This window comes from Eulemur rufifrons, chromosome 19 (genome assembly GCF_041146395.1).
Source record: "Eulemur rufifrons isolate Redbay chromosome 19, OSU_ERuf_1, whole genome shotgun sequence".
Taxonomy (NCBI): domain Eukaryota; kingdom Metazoa; phylum Chordata; class Mammalia; order Primates; family Lemuridae; genus Eulemur; species Eulemur rufifrons.
The window spans coordinates 63131363-63144132 of NC_091001.1; positions in this window are offsets into that span (position 1 = coordinate 63131363).

The following is a 12770-nucleotide window of genomic DNA, read 5'->3' on the forward strand; positions in this document are numbered from 1 at the left end:
AATCTAGAAAAGGCATGTTTTTTCAAGCAACTAATACATATATACATGGACATAGAGACTGCACGTCTCCATAAATTAAAAATTAGATCAATTCCTAAAACAACAACAACAACAAATTCAAGAACTTAGGTGTATATAAAAACATGTTGGAAAAGGCACAAAGGTTAAGCACTAAAGGACACGAATGGCCCTGTTTTCAGAGACAAAATCCAACTCTCTGAATTTAGTTTGAAAACCAATTTAATTTAGTTTAAAAAGCCAAACTTTGATTATTTGTATGCTGCCAAGAGCTGGTGTGACTGAACTTTCTACTTGCCAACCTTATTATGTAAATATTCATAAATGTATATGTGTATATATATCCAGGGTAAACAGTACTATTTGCCAATACCAAGTGCTAACAGAAAGTGCTTTAAGAAGGAGGGACTAACATGAGAAAAGATTGTGCTTCAAGGGAAATTTTAACATGGCTCTTTGGTTGCACTGTGGAAATGTGTGGCTTGTTCGATGCAGACTGTACTGAGAGATTCCATATTGTCAGCAGCACTTGTATATGCTTTGAAAGTTTTGTCCAAGTTTCATAAATCTTGTCATATATCAAGTTATTCTAAATATGGCCAAAGTAAATAATCTGCAGCCAGAAGAATGAAAGATCATTTGTGCCCTAATTGCAGAACAACGTTCTCTCTCAGCCCATACACCACGGCTCTCCTTTCATTAATCAGGCCTTTGGTGAGTAACGTCTATTGATATTAGAAGGAGTTTTCTCTGAACAAGTTTCAGAGTATAAATTAGTCTGGAATTAGGATATTTAATTGTGTGGGTGACAGTCAAAATAACCCTCATTTGGCTTTCTTCTTTTTAATAATTACACTATTGAGAAACCCAAAAAACTTCTAAGAGGAATGTCAATCTCGGGAATTTGGGAACACTCCTAAGCCCTCTCACCCCTGTTACCTCTGGCTGAACATGATTCAGCTTCATGCTCTGGTTTAGTGTTCACTCCCATCCTCCACTTTCAGCTATTAATCTCATTGTGTTTCTCTGTCTCAACATTAAACTACTCAAAATTGAACAAAACATTACTCAGACTCTAGAAACACAGATTCTTCATGTTTTGTATGAGGATAAAAGCTGCTTTATCCTTCACTAGCATGTAAAACTGACATAGAATTATGACCTTCTGTTGAGTTGCTTTAGGGGTTCTACTGTTCTGCAATTCTTTTAGGGCTTTCACTCACACACTGGTTTGGCATTTCAACTGCACCTCTTCCTTGTACCTGGGATGCAATTAGTGTTACCTAATTCCCAGGTAGGACACTTGCCTTTGCTCCAGTGGCAGCCTCCTTCTCATTTCTTCCTTCCAGGAAATATGTCTGGAGTCAGCAACTGTGTCCCCCTTTTGCTATTTTCTTTTTCTCGAATCCCTGAAGAGAAGAGCTTGCTTGTCCCATATAGCCTGTCTTACCTTGTTTAAATGAAATTCACATAAGTGGTAAGATACTGAGAGTAAACAAGGCTCATGTAAAGGGTGGTCCCACTGTTGGCAAAAGAAACAAACCAGCAAATAAAAACTCACATCTGAGGTTCCATACACATCCATTCATTTATTCGACAAATATGTATTGGGTACCTACATGCATTGGTACTGATATGATGATAACTAAGACAGACCCGTTTTCCCAGGGCTTATATCTTCCAGTGGGGAATGACAGGTAGTACAAATATACAGACCTCATTGTTTCTGATACTGGTGGGTACCATGAGGAAAGTAAAACAGAATGTGACCATTGAGAGAAAGGGTTTAGGGAGCAACAGTTTACTATTAGATAGAATGTTTCGAGAAGACCACTCTGAGAACATGACATTTGAGTTGAATGATAAGAAAGAGCTAGCTGTAGGAGAGGGATGCAGATATTGCAGCCAGAGGAGCAGCTAGTGTGAAGACCTGCACTCGGGAAATCGCCTAGACTTAGAGAGAATAGTCTAAAAGCCAGGACGGCTGGTGCACTATGAGCATAAACTCTCTGGAGTGGCCAGTTTGGCCTTTCTATTTGTCAGGACCTTTGGTGAGGACCCTGTGGGCACATCTGTGTTTTGAAAGAGCATCCTGCATGCGTTAACCTCTGACTCTGATTCTTAGAGTGGCCATGGCCCAGTGGAGTCTGGTACCTGCATATTGGGTTTCTCTGATTACTTTCCCTGTGTCTCACATAAGAACTGATCATCAAGAAAGTTAAAACCAAAACTGAGCTTCTCCAAGATACAATCTATGAGTTAGAAGTACATGGCTCACTCACCTTATATAAGGACCAATATAAATGGTGGGAAAAAAGGGACCTGGTTTCCAGCTAATAATTTTCATCTAATCTTCTCTATTCTATTCCATGCTATCCCTTCCCCCAAGTCTCTGCCCTCTGATAATTTGTCTTTTTGTCACAATTTGCTGCCTTCTTTCCCATTAAATGCTGCTTTTGATTTTAAATAGTTTCTACAGATATAAAATGGTTGAATTAATAAAATTAATTATTTTTTGTTGGGGTCTCCGACACTCCTAAATTTGTTCCCTAATTTGGGAACACTTGGACTACCCCTATTGATTCAATCTTTGAGACAAGTTGATGAAGTATTGTGATTTTTAAAAAAATTATTATCATTGCTTTCTTTGTCCTCTCATTGGGGGCTGCCAGAGTGTCGGACCCTGGGTTACACAGAGAGGGGTGAACACACTGCGAACCCACCTTCACAGTTTCCACAGTGTGCAGGGGATAGAGACACAGAAAGTGACTCCACAAAAGCAGAAAGAGGCATATATGAAGTCCTAGGGCAGTGAACAGTCAATTCATTCATCCTGGAGAAAGAGTAAGGCAAGTTATTAATAGGAGGAAGTCAGAGTTGCTAGAGCAGGTGTATAGGCTCCAGCTCCCCAGACATTTCCATTTCTGGCTCACTCCCAGGAAAATGTAACATTAGATCCCATCTAACCTTTGCAGCTTCTGGGAAGGAGACACGGCACTCTTAGCTATTTACCTCTGATCCTAATCAGTCACATAATTGCTGCTCCAGTTTTCTTGAACCCCTAAACAAGCTATGGCTACAGTTGCTCTATTATTATTTTCAACCCAACCAGTAACAATATTTTATAATTTCTTTGTCCTTCAACATGACGTTTGACTCCGGATTATGACGCAAATTGATGTTGCAAGTTTTATTATCTTTGCTTTCTGACGAAACAGTCAAGGACAGGTGAGGAGAGATTCCTCAAGATTTCGTTGATATTTATGATGGGCAAGTGAAACACGGATGCTGGAAAATGAAAAGGCAATTTTAGGCAAGGTTTCTACAGGCCCAATGTGGAGAAAAAGCCAGGAATTTATTTAAATCTTTCTCACTCAATACCTGTTTTCACGTGAGGGGTTCACTTGAAGAATGGAGAAGCTCATCCAGTTAGTGTAGACCACGTTCACAGCCTCTAAATATCACAGTGTTAATACTTTTGAACCAAGGGAATAAAGATAATGATGTCAATACATTTGAAACTTGTAGCTTTGCCAACCCTTCCCCCACACACAAAAAGCAGAAAGCAGATGAGGGGAAAAAAAGCCTCTTTTAATGCTTTTTTCCAAAACATAGCATTACACTCAGTATATTAGTAGCTAGTACAAGTAGTGAATAACAAAACCTATTTTTGTGTGTAGATGAAGCCACAGGAAGTAAACAACATCACAACATTTGTAAACAAAAATATAATAGACTAAAAAATATATTTGCAGTATATGGTTTTTCCTAGGAATTCTAGTTACAAAAATGTACACCTCAGCAAAGGGAGTTCGGAGTACATGGGCTAGATTTAGCTATATTTATAGAAACACTATTGGTAGGTTCATCTGTGTGGATATTCCCTGGTCCCCCGATTCCCAGTCAAGGATGAGTACTGCTACCAAGTTGAGCCAATAACGGAGTGATCACAAACACAGAGCAATTTTATACAAATAGTTTATCACATAAAAGAAAGAATGAAAGTACAGAAGAAAGCTACACAAAGTGAAAATACGGTCCAGAGATTGTGGAACAGGTTAGTCTCCCCAAGTGGAGACAGACGCTGAAGGTTGAGCACAGGCTGCCTTTTATATACCCACTAGTTTGTCCCGCCTTTCTCCCTGCGGGATTGGTTGCCATTTCCCACCTTTGGGGGTGATTGACAGGTTGGTGTTACACAACAGATCACGTGACAGGTTACATAACAGTTTCCCTTCTGTGCATATGTCTTCCTCAGAATTCTTCACGTGGCTCCATCCATGTTATGCTAATTAGATGTAATGAGCTCTAGGTCAGTTAAAGGTTACTAGGAACTTTTTACTATGTATGTTCCCACCAGGGAACAGTTCCTAGCTGCAATTTGGCTCCTAGCTACAATGTGGTTCCTGCTCTCCACCCTTGCCACCTGTTTACCCTCCACCAGACCTAAGACTATTAGCAATAGAAAAAAAAATGAAAATCTAAATTTCCAGTAAAAGGAAATTGGGTAGTAAGTTTCTATACATACATATAACTATATAACAATTACAGTACTATATCATGGAAATATATTCATAACATACTTTTAGAGAAAATAAGCATATTGAAAAATATGTGTAGATTGAATTATATAAAATTGTTTTTGTAGGTCAGAAATGGTTGAATATCAGTAACTTATACCAAAGTATGATTCTATTTTTACAAATAGTAAAAATAAAACAATTGTGTTAATGTATATGCTTGTGTGCACAAAGACTCTGAAAATATATTTGCCAAGGTTTGCAAGGTTGTCTTCAAGATAAGAAGCTTAAGAAATTTGCTATTATTAATAATTATTATCTTTATTATTGTAATTTCCTTTTATTCTTCCATATTTTCACACTTTTCTTTAAGAAGAATATAGTCTTTTATAATAAGGAAAACCAAAATATACTTCATTTTGAAAAACTTAAGAAAGAAAAAATTTGATGCCACAAACTTGTGTGGGTGTTCTTTTCTTTCAGTAATGGAAGCTCCTTCTGCTATTATCCTTTATTCAGTCTTCATCTCTCTTCTTTTTACTACAGTAAAGGAACATTTCCCGCATTCCAGAGTAGACATTCTAAGGAATAGCCAGCAAAATGTGATTAAATAAGAGAAGAGTACATTGTTTGACACCCCATTAACTGACCAACCTCTTTAATCAGAATGTTCTCTGTTCCCAAGCAAATTTGCCTGTATCAAGAATTTGGCTAACACACACACACAGACACACACACACACACACACACACATTAATGCACATCGACATACATCAGTCAAGTTTATGTTTTGAGTCATTTTTAAATATCTGCTGGTTGGTGTAGTGGACACAGGTGCTAGACACCTGTGGGAATAACAAACTGAGGACAAAAGATAACCTATTTATATTTCAAATTAGAGCAGAACTGAGTTCAGTGCCCACATGCCAAAGTGCTCCTTGCTGTCTTCTTCTTTTCTTCAGGCTACTTCCATGATTCTTTTTTTGCTTTGGAGCTTGGATATCTTCACAGACTCTCATTTCCACTCTGTTCATATAGTCTGTGGTTTTTGGATGTCCAGACTCCAAGTCATTCAGCACTTTCAGTACCTACTATTACCTTCCTGACACTGTTGTTCTCTGCAAGTACTGTAGACATCAATACACATTTAGCCCAATCTCCTACTGTATTTACACCTACTGTTATCATAACTGACAAATGTAAAATGATGATCACAATTATAGCCTAGAGAAAGTACAAGGTCTTCAATCAGCAAAGAAAAATTAGATTATCTGTACTTGACTGTTCTTCCTAACAAAATAATACATTCATATTAGAGAAAATTTTTCTTAAACAAAACATGAACCAAAATATTTTTTACTGTAATTTAGATGACAATTCTCTTTCAATCACGGGGGCTGATTGTGTTTGGGCCTTGTATAAATTGGACAGCAGAACTCAATTATTTTGCTGGTTTCCACAAGAAATCTGTTCCCATACAGCATTTCATAATTAGAGTTGTCTTTACTGAAGATATATTCAGATTGTACCAGTGTACCTTTTTATTTTCCCCAAAGCCCACCCGACATCTCTATTTTTTCTATTCCAGTAGTTCTCAAGGTTTTGTATGTATCACTTGTGATGCCTGTTGAACATGCGGATTAAGAAGCTTCATGTTGTGAGATTTTGATTCAGTTGATCCGATGAGGTTAAAGAACTTGAAATTTTATAAGGCAACCTAGGGATTTTGATGAATTGTCAAATTGGGAAAAGAATGCTTACTTTACCAAATGGCCAAATGAATTTTTTCTTCCATTTTTCACTCTTCCTCTACTAATTTCTCAGCCTTTCTGGATTCTTTAGAACACTAGATATCCCTCCACAACCTTCATATTAAATTCTTTATCATTTTATTATGAAAGGCATCTTTGGTTATCTGAGCATTTCCTTGGGACTTTAATCACTATTCTAAGAACTTTAAATAGCAAATCCCTTCCCAAGAGAGTAATTCAGCTTCTTATATGAAGTTAAAACCTCATTTTATTAGAAAATTAACAGATGTTCTAATTCAATGAGTAATTGACGTATTTGGATTTTTTAACCTCAAAGACTAATTTTAGTGAGGCCCACTAATAGCTGTGACTAGATGTGTCTTAGAGACAAAGAATTATTTTCATGGTTTTAGTATATATACTTTCCCATCAGTATTTAGTCCAAGAGATAAAAAGATAATAACCACATATTTAAACTCCCTAAGATTTTTTTAAATGCATTTCAGGAAATAATAGCTGTGGCATTTTTTTTTTTTTGCCTCTGAAGCTACCACTCAATGAAGAAGTTTGCTCTGTGGGTAAAAATTCGGAAAATGGAGTCTACCTGCCTCTACCTCAGAGCCAAAGAACCTTCTCTCTGTTCAAATTGAGCTATAGAGTTCCCAGTTTCTCAGGATTCAGAGATCCCTGGTCCATCTGTGATATGCAGTCTCAAAACACAAAACAGCTGGAGAGATGATATGAACAGTTCATCTTTCCTTATTTATGTTTGAAGGCCAAGGCAGTGTTTATGGAACAAAGAATTTGTTTAAATGAATGTCTGAACATTGTGAATTCCTTGTCACACTTTATCTGGCTTCACAATTGATGTAGTGAACCAAGATCTCTCTATACATATGCTCACATGCATACATGTACACATAGGCATATAGTCATCTATATATACATGTATATAACTCAAACAGAAATTGCTGTTTTTCTGTATGTACCTAGGGAAATCTGTGAATGTATTAAGCCCACTGTATTCATTTATCCAAAGCTCGAGGGCAGACTGGCACGATGGAATATGAGTATAACATGAAAGTAATATTTATCACAAAATCATGGCTATTAAGAACCTTATATTCTTTGAGTGGAATGTACAATTTGAAATTAAAGTCTCATAACTGAGTAATCTTCATTTTAAAAGAATGTTCTCATAAATCTTTTACCCAAAATAGTTTGTAAAGATAATTTACCATTTTCCTCAAATTTAAAAATCATAATTGCAAGGGAAGCTCTGTGCAGAGAAGTTTGGGATGAAAATGTAAACATCTACTATTTTCATGTTACTGGAAGATGTTGGATAAACAGCTCTGACCTGATTGCTTCCTTGACTTTTCTCAATCTAATTTATCAATGACAGCTAAAAGTTTCTTGCAAACTATATCTTTCACCTTTGAATTGATCAAAAGTATTTGTTCAGAGAAATAATTTAACATTCTGATTGAATCTTGACTTAAATTGGGACTTTCATGGGCCTCAGAGCTTCAGTGTGCTAGGTTCTCAGTGGTCTTTGATGTATCTGCCCTATGTGAAATTTTTGGAGGACAAGGAAGCTCAGAATTGACTAGCAGTTGGCTGACTTTGGGCCAGTGAAGTGCTCACTTTGGTGGTGCAAGAGTTGTCTGCAAAGGGCAAAATCCTAAGTTCTCAAAAGCATTCAGCAGTGTCAATAGATTATTTCTTGAGAGTCACATCAAATTTATTTGTATTTCTTTTTATCTGATTTTAAAAAATAATTGAAATAGTTCTAAGATAAAAGTATCTTAAGACTTTCACTTATTAAAAACAAGCTAAACTACTACTCCTAAGCCTTCATGGAGATTTACTTCAGTATCTTACATGACATCGAAAGTGTTAATAATCAACTCTTTTCCTGGCTCCTATTTGTGGGTCCTTGTTCTTCTGTTTAACTCTAAAGTACCATATTTGTGTCTGTTGTGCATGTGCATGTGTGCACACATTCCTGTGAGTTCGTGTATTACTTTGATGAATGTTAATTTATATTAATCTAACTGAAATAAAATTAGAAAAATCCCATTTTGTTGATCCATTTAAAGTTTGAATATGTTTGTATGTTAACTTATTCCAGGTTTGTGTTTTATTTTGTTTCAGTGATCTTTGTTACCTGAGGGCCTAGAACAACGTTGTAGGCCCTCAACATATTGATGCTATGTAATAAATTAATTGGTAGGAAAAAACAAAGGCAATATTTTATTAAAATATTTGCATTTTACAAGTCTTTGATTTTGCTCTAGAAAATTGAAGTTAGGGTAACAATTTGATGTACTAATGTCTCTATTAATACTTGCAAGTAGTGAAAGTTTGCTTGACAACTAAAGTGCAAGTGCTTTTTAAAATATGTTACTCCCATGATTTTTAGGCACTTACATGGCCTTTAACATTGTTAGATACACTGTGTTATTATGTGCATATCTCTACCCCAATTAATTATGATTTCTTGAATTAGCTCTTAAAAATCTATGTGAATAAGGACCAAATCTTTCATCATTTTGTAGTCTCTCACATTGTTTCACATAGTACCTTACACACAGGTGTCACTAAAGGAATGTCTATTGAATTACTCCAACTAGGGATAGAAAGATCAATCAATGATCTTGGAGAATACACCAAGAATTAAATAGATGGTAAGGTATGTTATAAAGATAAAAAAAATACTGCACAGTAGGAATTCTGCTTCCAACAATGGTGGACTGGTTACAAAATTCATTTAGAGCAATGGAAATGCTGGAATAAAGTACTGAAAAAATCTAATTGAGGGCATCAGATAGATACAAAGGCAAGATAGAGTCTTGCTAACATCCAAGAGAAGGTTGGTCTCTGAATTTTTTATGACTGGAGAAGAAACCTGATTTAAGACTTCTGTTTCTGACTATAATAGAGTAACAGAGACTGGATTTACCTATCCACCTGGAGCAGTCAAAAAATAGGGAAAATAAATTGTACAATGCTTTCAATACACTGGATACCAGGCAGAAAGGTCAGTAATCCCCTGAGTGATGAGAAAGATACAAGGTGAGTCCTACCACTGCCCAGCTTACTGCCTTGAGAGAGTTTCCAGGCTATGGTGCAGGAAGGAGAAACTGATGCAGAGCCTGGTAGACTGCTAGTTAAGGAGCTGGAGACGTGAATTCAGGGAGACCAGCTGGAGTTCACAGAGAAGAATACTGAGGAGGAGAAACCTACAAATAAAGAGAACCCCAAAGAGTTTCAAAGGATCCTCCTCAAGTGTTCATCTGAGTAATGATCAGCATATATACGTGAGGAAGCTACCCAAGGCTGGAAAAGAACATCTGAAAGGGTTGAAGGAACCAGTGCCTGAAGATTACACAGGGCCAGGATTAGTACCTCTGCACACAACTGAGAAGGAAAAATTCATGGGTCACTTGGAAGTGTGCTGAGAAAGGTCTTGTCTCAATAGACAGAAATAATTATCTCTACAAAAAGCACTGCCCTGTTTCTGCCTAACAAATCTTAGATGCAAATAGTGAAAGGATCAAATAGTTTTTTAACTATCTTTACTGTGCCCAAAACAAAGCTCAAGGCCATTTATAAATGTTCAAAAATATCCAACACTCAACAAGGTAACATTTACAGTGGCTAGAATCCAATCAAAACTTATCAGGCATAGAGAGAGGCCGGAAAATACAACCCAATAAATGCCTAAATTAGAACAGAAGAAAGGTCTAAAATCAATAGCCTCAGCTTCCACCTTGAAAAGCTAGGAAAAGAAGGTCAAATTCAACCCAAAGTAAGCAGAAAATAGGAACAGGAAATAATAAATCTCAGAGCAGAAGTCAATGAAATAGAAAACAAAAAACAGTTGGGAAAAATCAATGAAACCAAAAGCTGGTTCTTTGAGAACATCAATAAATTTGATAAGCCCCTAGCCAGATTGATTGGAAAAGAAGTTATAAATTAGTAATATCCAGAATGAAAAAGGTGACATCACTACAGATTTTATAGGTATTGAAAGGGTAATAAGGAAATAGTTTGAACAACTTTATGCCAATAAATATGACAATATAGATGAAACTGAAAGATCCTTTAAGGCCACAAATAATCAAAGCTTCTCTAAGAAGAAATAAATTGCTTTATTAATGTATATCTTTAAAGAAATTGAATTTATAATTTAAAGCCTTTCCAAAAAGAAATTTCCAATTTCAGATGGTTTCACTGATAAATTCTAACAAATATTTAAGGAAAATATAATAATAATTCTTCATAAATTTTTCTAGAAGTTGAAAAGAAGGGAATATTTTTCAACTCATTTTATGAGGCTAGCATTATACTGATATCACAACTGTAAAATACATAAGAAAAAATAATGGATATCAATTGTGAACATAGGTTCAAAAAATTATAAACAAAATTATAGTAAATCAAACCCAATAATATACAAAAGTATAATACATTATGACCAAGTGTGGTTTATTCTGGGAATACATGACTGGTTGCACATTCAAAAACCAGTCAATATATTTCACCATATTAACAAACTAAAAAAAGGGAAAAAATATATAATTATCCCATTAGATAAAAAAAATACTTTGAGAAAATCCAACATCCATCTGGTAAAAACTCTCAGCAAAATAAAAATAAAATGGAACCTTTTTAATCTAATAAAAGATATATCCTCCAACCACAGCAAACATCATCATGTTTAGTAATGAAAGATCGAATGCTTTTGGCCTAAGATTAGAAACAAGAGAATTACCACTATCATCACTACTATTCAATATTTTACTGAAGTCTTTGGCTTGTTTCTTCATATCTTCACAGTGTTTTGGAAAAGTGCTCATTTTTAAATTTGATGAAGTTCAGTTAATCAATTTGCCTTTTATAAATTGCAATTTTTATGTCATATCTTAAAAATTTTGCCTTACTCAAGGTCAGTATTTCCTTATTTTTCACAAAAGCTTTATAGTTTTAAGTTTTATGTTTATAAATATGAATATATAAACCATGTTTTGTTCAGTTTTGTTTACAGTGAGAGGTAATGTTTGAGGTTATTTTTTCTTACAAATGTGTATTTAATTGTTCTATCACAATTTGTTGGAAAGACTATCATTTTCCTACTTTACATCTTTTTTGATATATGTGTAGCTCTGTTTCTGAACTTTATCCTGCTTCATTGTTCTATTTTTCTAACTTGATACCAATACACACTTATTATAATTTTTTAATGAGCCTATAAAATCAGACTGTTTCTTCTTTCTGAACATTTCTTTGACTATTCTATTTCCTTTGCATTTCCACAAGAACTCCAAAATACATTTGTCAATTATTTCAAAAACCTTGCTGAGATTGTGATTGATATTGCATCATAGATTGATTTCAAAATAATTGACATCATAACAATACTGAGTTCTCATAACCATAAACATGGTATATCTCTACATTTATTTAGGTCTTACTTAATTTTTCTCAGCAATATTTTTTAGCTTTCAATGTTTAGGTCTTTCACATCTTTTATCAGATTTATGTTTAAATATTTCATATTTTATACTATTGTAGGCGGTATTGTTTTTTTAATTTCAATTTCTGATTGCTTGTTGCCAGTAAATAGAAATATAATTGATTTTTTATATTGATCTTGTATTGTGCAACATGGCTCAACTCATATATTTTTTCTGTTAGCCTTTTTATAGATTTCATCAAATTTTCTACATAAATATTGTCTGCAAAGTTTTACTTCTTCTCTTCCAACATGGATGTATTTTATTTCTTTTGCTTGCCTTTTTTGCATTGTCTAGAACTTCTACTGAATAGAAATGGTGAGGTTATTATTCTCATCTTGTTCCTAATTTTAGAGAAAAAGTATTCAGTCTTTCTCTATTAAATATGTTAGCTGTAGGTTTTTCATAGATGACTATCAAATTGGGGAAATTCTCTGCTGTTTATTTCTATTTTGTGGAGCATTTTTATCATGAAAGGTGCTGGATTTTGTCAAATGCCCTTCTTGCATCTATTGAAATGACAATATGGTTTTTCTTTTTTGGTTTTTTGTTTGTTTCAATCTGGTGAATTATAGTAATTGACTTTTGAATATTAGGCTAACCTTTCATTCCTGAGATAAACCCTGTTTGATCATGTTTGGCAGTTTCTTAAAAAGTCAAATATCTGTCATATAATCTAGTCACTCTACTTTTAGGTACTTACCCCAGTGATATAAATTTATATGTCCATAAAAATCATATTTCTGACAACAGACTAGAATATATAAAAAACTGTCAAAATTCAACAATAAGAAAACAAGCACTACTAAAAAAATGAGTAAAAGACTGGACCAGATGCTCTATTAAAGAAGATAAACAGATGGCAATAAAGTATGTGAAAATATCCTTAATCATTAGGAAAATGCAAATTAAAACCACAATAATACTACACACCATTAGAATGACAAAAAAGAAAGGAA